At 32.4% G+C, this 16,034-nt stretch overlaps 1 long non-coding RNA gene across 1 annotated transcript; it reads left to right on the top strand.

The window, feature by feature from the left end:
* Nucleotides 1-899: 899 nt before the first annotated feature.
* LOC127703893 (uncharacterized) lies at nucleotides 900-14,720 on the top strand. Its single transcript, XR_007983110.1, has 3 exons — nucleotides 900-987; nucleotides 13,554-13,636; nucleotides 14,587-14,720. It is a non-coding gene; the product is annotated as an uncharacterized LOC127703893 (long non-coding RNA).
* Nucleotides 14,721-16,034: the final 1,314 nt, after the last annotated feature.

Genomic DNA, 16,034 nt, shown 5'->3' with positions numbered 1-16,034 from the left:
TTTCGAGGGGTACCAACCTCTCTATCACCCTCTCAACTATGTGTTATTTAATTTATTATACTGAATGTTCTATCACTATTGTATTTTACTGTAAAAATTTTAATTTAAAGTACATAACAACGTCACAGTTATTAGAAAAACAACAAAAGTGAAGCAAAATGATTTTTAATTTTGACAGTCAATGAAAACGTTCTGAGGTCAAAACGTAGAACATGAGGATTGTCTTTTATTTGTCGATGTAAAGTCAATTCAATATTGATTTTTGATTGGTCTACACGAGAGGGTGATATTCAAGAAATTGTCTTCCGCTGAGCCAAGGGAGAGAGTAAATTGTCTCCCTTGTATTAGCCAATCAAAATCTTGTATTTTAACGTGAAGCATAATAATAGAAAATAGATGTTTCTGTTGTAGTTACTGTCATTATCTATGCTACTTGAATAATGCAGTACGATATATTATCTAACATAACGTAAACACAACGCATCCAAGAATTAAACTTATATATAACTAACATATGGTGTTGATTAAAAATCACACCATTCCAGGCCTTTTTGTCTTCCACATAACTAATATTACCAATAAGTAACAAGTTCCGGGTCGAATCCGATACCAATACCAATAGAATATGTCACATGTAGTTAACGGTTGTATTAAGAAAACCAGGACAGGATCAAACAGAAAGATTTTAAAAGCAGAGACAACTGTGCACCTTATAATCAACATTACTTTATCAGATGGCTATACGAATACTAAAAATATAGGCTAAAAATAAGGCGTATGTATTTTAATTCCATCAAGGAACCACGATCAATATCGCGGATGTTTTCTAGTGGTTCTGTAGTAAATGTGTATCATTTGTACAAAGCATTTTTATATTCTTCAAGGGTGACACAGACATTAATCTGAAGAATGATGAAGGATTAACTCCTCTTCACGTTGCATGTCATGAAACATATTTTGAAATGGCTGAGCTGCTAATCGAAAACGGTAAGTGCGCTCTTATGGTCTGCACTGACAAATACATTATCGAATATACCTTAAAAGGACTTTTACATTTGGTTGATATCTGTACCCTATTCCTTGACTGACGCGGGAATTAAGGCTCTTTCTCTACTGATGTTGATGTGATTTTTTTGTTCGGTACTTAAATGTTTCACTATGGAAATCGTTGTTCCCACGAGTCTTTAAGGAAAGAAATGGGTATTCTCCTGTTGAACGGTGTTTTACTTTCTTGTTTCGCTTAATAGTATAACACGAATTATATTATTCTTAATTCATGCAAGAGATTGAAAAATTGAAAAGAAAGTGATCTTTTTAGATACCCGTATAGTCGTATGATCTGTACGTCAGCCTATTGTGTCATATTGCTGATTAAGTTTTAATTCGCATGGCGGGTGATGCATGCATAGCAGTAGACGATTACCATGGTGATACATCCGGTCTCTCTCCTTTTGGAGATAATGTGATTCCGTCATTTTTTGTGAAACATTGATTGGTCTCTTCTAAATCGATTTACGAGATTAGAACATCACCAAACCTCTGTCGACCTAATACTTTCTTAAATAACTTTTTTTAATATGCAACTGAAAATGATATGATGCAAAGCTTATCCGGATAACTTGACTTCATGCCCGGTTTTCGTATGGTTAGTTTTATGTTGTTTGTCCAATCGTCGCTTTTATTTTTGAACATGGTGCTGTGAGTTAATATTGGGCATGCTTTTCTATTGACCCCTTGCTATCTTCTCTCTTTTTTATTTGTCTCTTTCTCTCTCTTTAACTAAACAGTGCATACATCTGGAAAATTTGATATGATATGAATGCTTCGACTGATTGCTTGTTCGCTTGATTCCAGTGGCACATATTGCTTGAATGTTCATGGCATGAACAAATTAAAAATTGACACTATCGAGGAAGGTTCTGTAAAAGGTGGTCGACCAGGATGAAGGACTTGAAATTTAGAATGTCACTAGAAAATGATTTTATATTGGATAGGGACATACATTTAGCCTCCCAAAAGGCCATTAACGGACCCCCTCAAAAAGGTGTTTTAATTGTTCTTACAGTGTAGAGAGGAGAGCATGCTACTCACTATACGAGGAATCAGATTTAATGTCCTCATTCTGATTGGGCATGCCTGTGAATTTACACATTGCCAAACGGACACACCAACTTAACAATCATAATACTCCCAATCGAAAAAGGACAAATGATGACCAGTCATATATATTCACGTCAACCCACTACACGAAATCCCAGATTTGAAGAGGTATGCAAATGTTATGTAAATGTATTCAGAGACCGACATTTACATATATTTACAAACCGCTGCATTTAGTTTATCTTGTCTTTACATGTAGTAAATATCAACATTTCTTGTGCTATACCCTCCTATGGGCGGTTATGAGAGACCGCGGTTTATAAAATATATTAACACCTAATCAAACCATTTTAAAGTTTAGAATTTGCATATATTTATGACCATCTCAAAACTTTCGCAAACTTATGTATTTGTATACCTCTACAAATGGAAATCTTTGTCATGTATTTTTCTATGATGTAAATTTATCCGCAAATGTGTTTCTTTGTCTAGGTAGCAAAGCATCATCATTCAAATAGTTTTATAGGGGTTATAAAGTGTAAGGTGCATCTACATTTGCCTGGTATGTAAACCAATTCAAAACGAGAACTTTATAGAGGGGTGTAAAGCATCATTTTCTTTAATATGCAGAGACCTGTCAAATGTATTGTAAAGGAATATGTTTGTTAGTCTTTATAGTCGGCTGAAATGTATGACAAATCAGAACATATCAAAAGCCTTTGAACATATTCCTAAATGTATGGTAAATACATAGATTTGCAGACAATTTGTTTAATTAAGAAATGTGGTCAAATAATAATATCAATGACATGTGTAAATATATTGGGCATATGTAACTTTGAATACATATGCAAAGAAATGATAAAGAAAGATATTTCAGACAGCTAGAAATGTATGTGTAAATATTTTGGGCATATGTAACTTTGAATATGTATACCAAGATATTATAAAGAAAGATATTTAAGACAGCTAGAAATGTATGGTAAATAGTTATATTTGCTTTTAATTTGCTGATATATTTGAAAGGTGCAGATTTTATGGACAAATATTGCCATAGCTTTACTGGTCAAGCTATGATATGACAAATATAGCTGCTTTGGGATTGGTTTTGGCATATTGGTAATACCATTTATTATACATGTATTTTAATAATTTCGTTTTAATAAAAAAAAAATCGGGTCTACAAAATCGATTCTTGATCTCTTCTCTGTTTGATGTCTGCGTGAATTTCTTTATCCATCAAAATCTTCTATTCTCGGGAAGTTATGATGGTTCATTCGCATAGCATAAAACGATCGTTTCCTTTGAGTATCTCTTTGAAACTTCTGGAATTGCACGAGTCATAATTCACTTTGTTTATAAAACATAGAATTTAATTTTTTTTAAAAGAGACATATACTACAATATGTATTATATGTTACTGCAGAGACATATATACTATATGTATATGTCTCTGGTTACTGGTAGAAATAATACACATATACAAATTAAGCCTAAACAATACTAGATATGCGGCCTCAGTATCAAATTTAAAATCGGTAGCATTCGGAAGGTTATCGAGCGATTTATCAAGTTTTTATAAAAAGTCCAAGTTTCTGAAATAGTCTAGAAATATTCCTTCATCGGTAGATTAGTTGCCACATAATATTTGACACAAAACACATCTTGAGAGAATGTTTTTTTTTTAAAGAATCGGCTAGTTTGCACACATATATAAACGTTAAATCTATTGACGAATATTTGTAAAATTTGTTTTCCTTATCCGTTAAGTCCAGTCACGAGATGTTGAACTCCGTGTGCTTCAAAAAGCGTCCTCTGCAAAAACTTTCTTGTGTGTGAGAAAGAAAGTTAAAAATTACAAACAAAGAACCAATGAGTCACGTGTCATAATTGACACACAATTTACCAATGAAATCAAACAAAGTCGATAGATAATATTATTCCATCGACGAGATGTCGCCCTTCCTCCGATCAACGGGGTTTATCAGCAGTTAAGTGTGACAATTATCACCTTTTACAGAAAGATCTGGTCCGAAAAGATTAATAGAAGACCACCGCTAGTATCAATATTCATCAATATAATAAGGCACAAATCATTATCATTTCTTTATGATTTATAAATTGTCTTAAAACAATGCTCCCATTGTCATTTGATTGTGTTGTTTTTAAATACGCAAAACTAAAATAAGAACTATCAGTCATTCGATATCTCATTTACCGCCTATTTTATCCTCAAATTTTACAGCTTTCATATGTACTTTGACAGGAATCGTTTTTTTTTTATATCATGATCAAATAAGTTTGGGTTTTTTTGGGGTTTTTTTTTTTGCAATAATTGCATTTAACATATACGTTGCACACATTTCAATTGAAATAACATTGAAACAAGATTGAAGGTCATATAAGTCACAAAATTGATGTGACGAAGTAAATTTGTTTTAACATAATTCAAGAAGATTTGTAAGCGACAAATACATATTACACTAATGTTGATAGGGGCTCGTATCATGGAAAACCTATCTTTAAAAAATATAAGGCAATTGTACCCTGTACAACAAGACGAAGTCTAGACATATAGTTTAAGCGGAAATGTATATGATTCGTGTTTGAATAATGGAATATCTTGCACGTCTTTCTTATTCATATTTTACGCAAAGTCTTAAAATAACTACTATTACATGTATCATTTGTCCTTTAACAGTCGAGTCTAAAACATGTATCATTGTACTTGCTTTCCACACAGACGGAAAATAAGGAAAGAGGGGCAACATACATAAACTACCGTTATTGTTAAATCGCATTGATAAGTGTTTAAAACTCGAAATATGTTGAAATATTAAAGAATATTTTCCAATAAAAAAATAAAACAAAAAAGGTGACAAGCCCCTGTGTCTATATATATATCTAGGCACATTTCTGATTTTACAATCTTTATCTCGCATCATGCTTATCGTTGAAGCTGTTAATATAAATTCCTTAGGTCCCTGGCGGATAAAAGTATTCGTCCCATTGGCTATCATACGACATCTTTTATTTTACATACAACTCCCCCGTTCACGATGTTGTAATACCTATGCAGGTTGAACTTCATTTTAAAGGTTTATCTATTGAAGTTTTAGTTCTTTGGGTACCAAACGTGACCTTAATAATTCATGCCCCTGCATGACCACTCTTACAATTTTCTGTAAAGTTTTCAGTAAAAAAAGAATGTTGACCATATCATATGCTATGAGAATTCAAAGACGATTCAAGTAGATCAAATAAAAATAAACCGAGCGTTCCGAGAAGAGTAAAGAGTACTCAAAGGGTTGCAAGCGCAACATGAGTTTAAAGGCTGTCAATCCTTCTAAATTTGATACTAGATACACTCTTAGCAGATGAGATTAATCTTTAGCACTAAGATTGTGCCAAAACTTATTTAGGAGGGAGGTGGGTATTCTTCAATTCTTAATATTATTTACGGCATTTTTTCTCTATTCTATATAAATTTTGCCCATCATTCTCTATTCATTATATTCTAGCAGCCCACTATTCTCTATTCTTAAATTTTTGGCCTTTCCTTTTCTTTTCTATTCTTTATTTTTTTAGCCCATTTTTCCATTCTGTAAACTCCATCCACACCCTCATAGAAGATGTCATTCTAGTTATCTACGTCTTTTTTATTTGCACTAAATTATTATGATTTTATCTCTTAATGTTAATTTTTTTTCATTTCTTTTTTAAAAGTAGTGTCTTTTTCTAACCTAGGTTTGTATGTTTGATTTTGCTCCAGATTTTTTTTCATTTTCAATGCAGTTTCGTGTTCCATGCAAGTGGGCAATTTTTCTTCATAATCCAAAACTGTGTACTTATATATCAAGATAACACGATACCGAATGGCATATCTCCCGATTTCTAAAATTCTCGGCACACTTGTACTTTGAATCGAGTTACATCGGAATATGTAATAAAAAAATGAGGGTCACCATTTTTGATTTTTCGTAAATTTGATTAGAAAACGTCAATTTTGACGATAAATTTACATAGAGAAAATGCCTAGTTTTAACTTTATTTTTTATTTTTCAATACATGGATTTGTTCTTATATACGGAGAAAGGTTGTCTCATTGGCACTCATACCACATCTTCTTATATCTAAAAACTAAAAACTAACATAATATCCAGGATTGTATACTGAATCCATGCATCTAAGATGCATTATTTTTGTATTAGTTGTTATTAGCTTTCAACTAGCTGTCAGTAACTGCGAGTACTCTAAGATCTGTACTTAAAGTCTTTTGGTTGTTGGGAAGTATAAGTACCCTTCCACGTCCACTCTGTTTTTGTTATATGTATTCTATTTATATCCATCTGATGGGTTAAGCCTTTTTTAACTGATTTCTACAGTTTATTCTTATGTTGTACTGTTACACCACTGTCCCAGGTTAAACTGGTCCGCCATTCCATCTTAAGCTTAGCACCGTTAGTGTAGCGATAAGTGAACACAACAGGGGTCCAGTTTATGTCCCAGGTTAGGGGAAGGAATGGCGCCTTTAAACGAAATTAACCTCGCCACATTCTGTATGTTCCTGTCCCGAGTCAAGTAGCCTGTAACTCAGTTTGTTGCTATGTAACATATTTGTTTTTCGTTCATTATTTTGTACATAAATTAGGTCGTTAGTTTTCTCGTTTGAATTGTTTTACATATGTAATTTCGGGGCCTTTTATAGCTGCTTATGCGGTATGGGCTTTGCTCATTGTTGAAGGCAGTACATTGACCTATAGATGTAAATTTCAGTGTCATTTGGTCTCTTGTGGAGAGTTGTATCATTGGCAATCATACCACATCCTCTTTTTTATATATATATATAGAAACACATATGTCATCATCCTTGTTTTTTAATATACATTGCTTCAAAGTTGACCGATACGCTTAGAATTTGACAGAAAACGTGTGACGTTACAGAATAACGTAATTTGGTAAACAGTGATATTGATGTACAATTTGAATTGATTGATTGATGGTTGCTGAAACGTCCGGTGGCAAATATTTCATGCATTTACAGGACGATAAAGTGCAATTTGAATTGTTGTGTCTGAAAACCCCATTTGGTGCAGCAGTCAAGAAAGGTTAAACATTCTGTTAGTTGTGAAAATTAAAAAGAAAATCAACATCCTGATACAATACACAATATAAATATAGGATACTCTGTATGATGTATACGTGTGGGTTGTGTGCGTAGTTAGTCGAACAAACCTTTCAAAATTTCACTCAAATACACCAAGTTCAACATTCTGTCGTTCGTGAAAAATTATTAAAGAAAAAATTATCCTGATAATATATATGCATTCTCAATATAGGTAAAAAATAAATTGGCGCAATATATTTCAAAATGCCAAATTTAGCAACCTGTCATAAAAAAAAGAAAAAAAATTGACAAGATGCGAATCTTTAGTGTATGTACTAACACCAAGTACATCATTTAAAGTTTAAGCTAAAAAAAACTGTACATAATCCTACGAAATCAGCCGTATAAACCTATACTAGTATACCAAGTGCGGGATGGACTGTCGAAAGGATACTGGTAAAACAATATGATCCCATTTAGCCAAGGGAACACAATTTATATTAGCATATATAATGATGTTCTTTTTTATAAATTATTATAAATCATTTGGTGACAAAATATCTTTTTGTATAAGCAGTTCATAGTGGGATGGTAATTGGGAGATCTCAAATATAGCAAGCTAGCATGTACGTCATTTGGTCTTTGATGGAAAGTTGTTTAATTGGCAATCATATCACATCTCCTTATGTCATAATGGTTTGAGTTTTTTCAAGACTAACAAATACGTACTAGGAGACTGAACTATGTTGCTGTTATAGCTTAAATTTGACTATTGTTGTGAACATGTGATGTTATAATTTGATATGTTAAATACTTGCTATACTAAATATACTTATTAACTTTCATATTCAAGAGACCAACGAATCGTTACTAATACTACTGTAACAGATTAGCAGTAAAAAAATACTTGTCCATCCTGCATTAGTCACGTGTTATCTATATGTCTTTGGTTTTGATTGTCGTTAATTAGCCGGTTGCTGTGCATATCCCACATTTCCATTTATGCAAATAAAGAAATAGCAACCCTTTTAATTTGCATAAACACTTGTATACTTGTTAGAAAAACTCCTTATAAGACTGTGAATACTCTCGGGCTTTTCCCGACGCCTATGTGACCAATATGCCCCCCACAAAAAGGCACCTTTGCTAACCGTCTGTTAGTCGTTTTGTCTCCCCACTTTGTGAAAAGGTGCATTTTTTACCAGCTGTACCAGGCCTGTTCATCATGTCTAACTCAAAACACCAAATACACCCATCCCCGAAGACCAAAGTGCAAATTAATATGAATCTAAATTCAAAATGATTTTAAGATGTCGTTGGATTTTTGTCCCCCGTGCGACGCGTTGATGGGGACATAGAAATACCGGGCGTCTGTCCTTCCGTCCGGTCTTGTTAGCTCTCTAACGTGTACAATTCTTGCTAGATTTTTATAAAACTTATATATCAGGTATATATCAACCTTGTTGCTGACAAGTTTCAAAAATCAGTGCCGACACACTGCTTATTGAATTGAGTAAAAACAAAAGGCGACTCCAAGACAAACACCAGTTTACAAGTATACGACATAAACATGAGGATGTCAGATGTTGACAGTAAACCGGATTTATTTTACATTTATTAATGACTTGCTATTTTTATTACCGGATTTCCCGTCCCGTTATTGATTTATTGTTATACTGCGGACGAGCGGGCGGGCTGCTCCAGTCGTTTTCGTGCGATGACTTATGAACCTTTCATCCAAAGGTTTTCAAATTCTAATATGTTGTCACTGATGACAAAATGGAGGTAGAGTTTGATATTGACGATTAACTTTACACCATTCAGCAACAACATTATTTTGATTTCAAATGAAATGCTAATCTTGATAAGAAATGTTTTTAAAAAATTTGAGCCTTCGATTGGAACAAATACATGTACTGGGAATTTTGTTTTATATCATTATACCTTTAAATAGGATAAAGTCAAGATCGGGAAACCAAAGGGCACCAATATTTTTTATTAAAATTTTGAATTGATTAAATACTTGCATATATCATTTGAATAAAACTGATACAGGAGCAGGAAGATTATTGAAATTGATGTAGTTTTTTTCATTAATGTTGGTCATTTTTTATTCTTGTTAAAACACGAAATACAGAGGTTATACCTGATTCAAAAATTAAAGTACTTGCTTTGCATCGAATCTATTATATCTGCTATGAGAAGCGGGGAAGCGAGAATGTTTTTATATACAAAAGATAATTGTTTAAAAACAGTTTTACTGTATATAATTTAAACATATTTTTAGATACAATGTTACAGTAACTGTTCTTATTTCTTCTTTAATTTTCTAGCATGCAAACTTTTAAATTATTTGCGTTTTTCAAAGTATTAACATGTTTTCACGAATACAAACTGCATGTTTAATTACAGAATGATACCGATGTCTTTATTTGGCATATTCTTGGCTTGCGTAATTGGTATATTTGTATATTATCAATCTCTTTACAACATCTGGATTTTATTATACACAATTAGCGTTATTAGATCGATTTTGGTAATTAACACATACGGTTTTCCTTTTAAGGTACCCCATAGTGCTAAATGATGAATCTTTTCACAGTCAGGAAAATCCCTTCATTTACATACAAGTGACACATTTATCACCTATTAAGGGATAGTTGATTCATGCTCCCTCTTTATTGTATTATTATACATTTTCAATTGTAAACATAAACATTCTGATAAATACCATGTACATGTACATTTGTTTGTGCATACTCGTGTATTTTCAAATTATAGGATCATGCAAAACACACGCCTTGGCTCAAGGTTTATGGAAATAATTAATTTGTATTCTCTTGTTTAAAATGAAAAAAGGTCACAAATGAGCAGAAGCTAAACTAACTTTTTTCCAAGTCCACACCAAGATTGATAGACTTAAGCTTGGGTTGAGAAAACGTACCGTGTTTATCGATTTGATATTATTTATTCTAGTTTAGATTTCATTCCTGAATGACATCGTTGTTTTCATATTTTGAAGTACAAAAGGTAAAGCTGCTTACAATTTAGAACAGTGTTATTATAATAGTGCATTTCTTCCTACACCTGAGATTCATGTAGTATTTGCAACTGAATGTTTACACAAATCAATCCATCAACCCATTTATTATGTGTCTATAAGATGTAAAAAAAAATATCAATTTACTGTTACAATTCATCGTCTCAGTTAAAGTTTCCGTTCTGATACAAGCATATCGAATTGTAAACTCTGTTGTAAAGAAAGTTATGAACATTTTAAAGCATTTGTGTTTTGCAAGCAAGATCTTAAAAAAAATCCCCATTACTGTTTTAAATACTTTCCATGGTTCTGGAGTAAAGCTTTGGGGATTTTCTTATTTATTCAAATAGAAAAAAAATATCATCGGTCCGACATTTGAAAAGCACCCTGCCATTAATTATATCTTCAATCAGTTCTGTTTTGAATCGGGAAGAACAATATCTACTTCAATTCAAATATTCGCTCGGTGTGCCTCTCTGAAACCATCAATACGTGAACTTTGCTGCAAAAATTACTATACAATATATGGATTTATTTTTTCCGTAAATGCGAAATAATCGACAAATCTTACAGCATTCACTAGGGTCTGTATGGGGTCTTTCATATCTGTATTCTTTGATAATTTAGGTGATATTTCTCTATTTTTTTTATATTTTATGTCCATTGTCATGATTATTTTCTATTCTGTATATATAAGACCCTTTTTATCTAACTTTTTGGGAGTAAATTATTTTCTTTTTTTTCTTCTTTTAGCTCTAATCACGATCCTCATTTACGTTTGTTGTGCAGGCGAGATATAAACTGCAGTCTCGCAAAGCTGTACCTCTGTGAAGACAACTTAACAGTATCAATGTTTAATATGATAACTATGAAGTAAATAAAATGCATTTCTTTACGTACATGAATACATCCGACAAATGTTTGCAAAAATAAGCAAATATTTGTCAGCATTTACTTAGGTTGTAAATGTTTTATAAACCGCGGTCTCTCAAAACTTTGCATACCGGTGTAAAGATATGTTGCAAATATCAATATTTAGCAAAATAACTATAATACTGGAAAGTATTAGTAAAAAAAATACACTTCTTTACATACATAAACGATATCGACAAACGTTTGCAAATATAACACAAACATTTGACAGCATTTACTTTGGTTGTAAATGTTTTATAAACCGCGGTCTCTCAAAACTTTGCATACGTCTGTAAAGATATGTTGCAAATACCAATATTTATCAAAATAACTATGATAATGGAAAGTATTAGGTAAATAAAATACATGTCTTTACATACATAAACTATATCGACAAACGTTTGCAAATATAACACAGACATTTGACAGCATTTACTTTGGCTGTAAATGTTTTATAAATCGCGGACTCTCAAAACTTTGCATACGTCTGTAAAGATATGTTGCAAATACCAATATTTATCAAAATAACTATGATAATGGAAAGTATTAGTAAATAAAATACATTTCTTTACAAACATGAACGATATCGACAAACGTTTGCAAATATAACACAAACATTTCACAGCATTTACATTGGTTGTAAATATTTTATAAACCGCGGTCTCTCAAAACTTTGCATACGTCTGTAAAGATATGTTGTAAATGTCAATATTTATCAAAATAACTATAATACTGGAAAGTATAAGTAAATAAAATACATTTCTTTACATGCATGAACGATATCGAGAAACGTTTGCAAATATAACAGAAACATTTGACATCATTTACATTGGTTGTAAATGTTTTATAAATCGCGGTCTCTCAAAACTGCCCACACCTCTGTAAAACAGTTATGCAAATTTTAAACTTTGCATATACCTCCTATCCATGAAAGTGCATGTGAATCTAAGGCCTATCTTTACATATCTTTGGAATATGAATAAAGCTATGGAAATAAAACAATTATCTTTAGCATATCTTTGAGGACGTCCTAAATAATGCCAAAGGAATAATACATTTACATATACATTAGTAGGTCCGCAAATATATCTGGCAGAAAAGTAGTTATATTTGTCAAACATTTACATGACTGTCCAAATTGTTGTAAATCTGCCTTTTCGTGTAGTGACCCTTGGGATAATTGGTATGAGTGCAATTATGACAACTTCCCATCAAAACATATTTAAAGATAAAATATAAATGCATACAATTATTATTATTATTATTATTCAGGACAATTTTTTTGGATATGCCGGTTATGGTCTCATTGAACACCTCAATTCCATTTTAGCTTCAGCTAAAAATTTCTCTCCTGGAAGAACTTGATGAAACTTAGAATTTGGGATATTAAGAATTGAGCCGAGTGGAAAGAGGCAAAAAAAGATATGTCCTTTCGTGCCAAAATGTTACATTTGTTTTATTGCAGGGGGAAGCTTTGGTTGTAGGTCCCCTGATTACGCATCTCCAGGTCATAAAGGAAAATTAGGAAAAAACGTTGAAAATGCAACGCTTGACTCTCAGATTTTATCTTATACCATTGATATGAATATATATTTGCTCAATCATAAGTTTTAAAAATAATTATATAAGGAAACAGCTATCAATATTATAAGTGTTTTATTACATGAAAGAGAGTATAGTTAGAAAAGCTTTAAAAACCTGCAAACACTAAGACAGCACACCACCAATATCTGATAGTGTCGTTCTTTATGTCTAACAAACAAACAGAAGAAGGTATTAACTTACATTAACCAAATATTGAAATGAAGTTTGAATATAGTTATCAAAGGTACCAGGCTTATAATTTGATACGCCAGACGCGCGTTTCGTCTACATAAGACTCATCAGTGACGCTAAGATCAAAATAGTTAGAAAGCCAAAAAAGTATAAAGTTGAAGCCAGAAATGATGACACAACATAGATAGAAATGAATCAAGTCTTAGACACCCCTACTGAATAAACAGTCTATCAGATACTGATTTAATGTATTCATCAAATTTGCGATAAGTTTAGCACGTTTAAAATACAGAATTGCTGAAATCTTGTTAACAAATTTCGATGCCCGCCTTAGAAGTATTAAAAAATTGGAAACCCCCCTTTCCATTTTCAAAAATTTTCAAGGCCCCCTTTATTTCCCTCCTCCTTTCAAGTTACAAATGAACAATTGGCACGAAGCATAAAAACACAATTATCTCAGATTTTATTGGGAAATATCTCCATCAATGCTGTAGTAAATAAAAACCGCTCACAACGCGATATCAGATCAGACTAACTTCTTACAATATACCGCCTCTCATACATGTCATAGTCTTTTGAACCTGTTTTCGTATAAACTTATCAGACTTTTTTTTCCAGATGCCGATGTCAATACAAAGAGTAATACTGGGCATACACCTTTACATGTCACGCTTGGTGTTGAGCAACAAAATCTCCCAGGTGTAAGATATCTCTTTTTTTTTGTTAATTTTATTTGAAAGCAAATGTTTTAAAGATATTGTTGATGATGATTGGTTGATCAAGTGTAACGTTTGTTTTTGTTAGTTTGAATGAACTTTTTCCTTATTGAATGTACCTGGGAGTTTGGTGTTTCTGTTATTTGTTTTCTTTGACGCTTAGTACATTATATCAATGTATTACTTTTCATTTATTAAACTTCAAATACTAGTATTGAAAACCAAGAGTTCCCAGTATGGGAGGGGTCATATATGCCGAATGTTCGAATAATTTAACATCCCATATACAGTACAGATAGCGATATTGATGGTATCGGTGATGTTATATGTCAACACACAAGCACCAACAACTGTTATTCCACCAGTACTAAAATCAGCCCCGTGGTGTACAAAATCACAAAGATACCAAGAGTGAAATTTGATAGGACAAACGTGCAGTTCGTCTTCCTAAGACTCAACAGTTACGATCGAATCAAAATAATTGAAAGGCCAAAAATACGGAGCTCATGAGCACTGGAAACTGTATTGCTGATCATCGGAATCATTTCCATAGATTACTCCTAAAATTCCTTTGGCACAAAAAAAAAAATAACGCTGTCATTTGACAACGTATCCTAAGTAAAAGCAAGCAAAAAAATGACTGAGGGGAATACTGCTTTCTTATGTGCTACAGGACATATTTAATCTTTAATTTTTCGACGCCAAACGTAGCATTCTACCAACATACAGCTGTTAGCATTAAATATCACAATTTGTAGAAGTAAAGAGAGAAAGTAAAACCACATTCGCAAAATGTAATCTGTTTATTTAGAGGTTAAAAATGAGCGGACATTCTTTTTCATATTTTAACATTATCAATTCATTCATAATTGGCATAAAGGTATAATTATACCTTGATCGTAAATTTTAATATACTTAACATTTTTGTTGTGAAGCTGTTAGGATTAATGTTGAGTCGACCAAATGACGAGAGCGAACGGGTGAAAATCGCCTGTTTGTTAATTGACAACGATGCAGACACTACAATCAAAGATAATACAGGGAAAACCCCTCTTCAAATATGCAAAAGTCCTAGAGTACGAGACGGAGTTCTTAACTTCATTAAGCGGATGTAAGTACATTATTATATATCAGGCGATCATATACACATAAATGTTCTTCAGTTGCTAAATAAATACCAGTTACACATATAAAATCAAAAAAAAAGCATATTAATGAAATGTTGTCACTTGAAAAGGGAAAAGGGAAAATTATCAGCCATTTCAATCTGATTTTAACAGTTCGTTAATACGTTGAGCTGTTTACCCACTGTCCCTTGTTTGGGGAAGGTTTAACGCCCAATACTATGTTTAACCCCTTATTCTATATAAGTCAAGAGCATGTAATGTAGTTGTTGATGTTCGTTGCTGTCTGTCATATTAATTTTCGTGTATTGTTTTGTCATAAATCAGGCCGTAGGTTTTTGTTTATGTTGTTTTACATTTTGTCATATCATGGTCTCTTATATGTGACTGCAGGTTTAATTTTGCGCATTGTTGAAGGCCGTATATTGCTTAAGCGTTGCTTAAATCTACGTTATTTGGACTTTTATGGGTCGTTTCGCATTTATAATCCTATTTAATTTATTTAGAGTTACTACATCGTGTTACCTCCGCCATGACAAACGACAGTCTACAAAACACAACAACGAAAACTGAGCAAAACGTACTACACCAACAACCGGGACTGATCTGAGAGCTCCAAAAGGGTAAGGAGATTCAGCTCCAAAAAATGAAAACAACTCTTTATAAGCATCCGAAGCGCTTTTCTGGATTATCCTCCGTCAGGAACGATCAAAGTCGAATATTTGAAAGCCAATGATGTATAAGAAACGAGACAGTTGAAGAGCTGCATGACCAAATTAACAAAATTAGAAACAATGAATCAGATGTGAATATTTGAAACGACAAACGATATAGTTTGTTTATGTGTGCATAAGTATAAAAAAAAACCATTCTATTCTCGATCCTAAATTTAATGTCAGATTAAAAAATAAAATCCAACTTTGTTTCATTGAATAAAAGCAAACGTAGACTTACATAACTTGTTAGAGGAAAATAAAACTTTGCAAGGAAATTTTCTGATTTTAACAAATATTTCTCTGAATCTGACAATATCACCATCTTAGGACGTATTTTTTTTTAACAAAAAACGGGGTTTTTTATAGCCTATCAACGGTATGAGTTTTTCTCATTGTTTAAGACCATACAATTGCCTATAATTGCTTACATCCACTTCATTTGAACTTTGGTGGATATTTGTCTTATTAGCAATCATACCACATCTCCTTTATTTTTATATTTATATCAATTTGCTCCTCTATTTATTGTTTCAGGCAACAAAA

Source organism: Mytilus californianus, unplaced genomic scaffold, assembly GCF_021869535.1.
Source record: "Mytilus californianus isolate M0D057914Y unplaced genomic scaffold, xbMytCali1.0.p SCAF_54, whole genome shotgun sequence".
NCBI lineage: Eukaryota > Metazoa > Mollusca > Bivalvia > Mytilida > Mytilidae > Mytilus > Mytilus californianus.
Note: the sequence above shows the minus strand (reverse complement) of the source record. Positions and strands in the feature narration are given on the sequence as shown.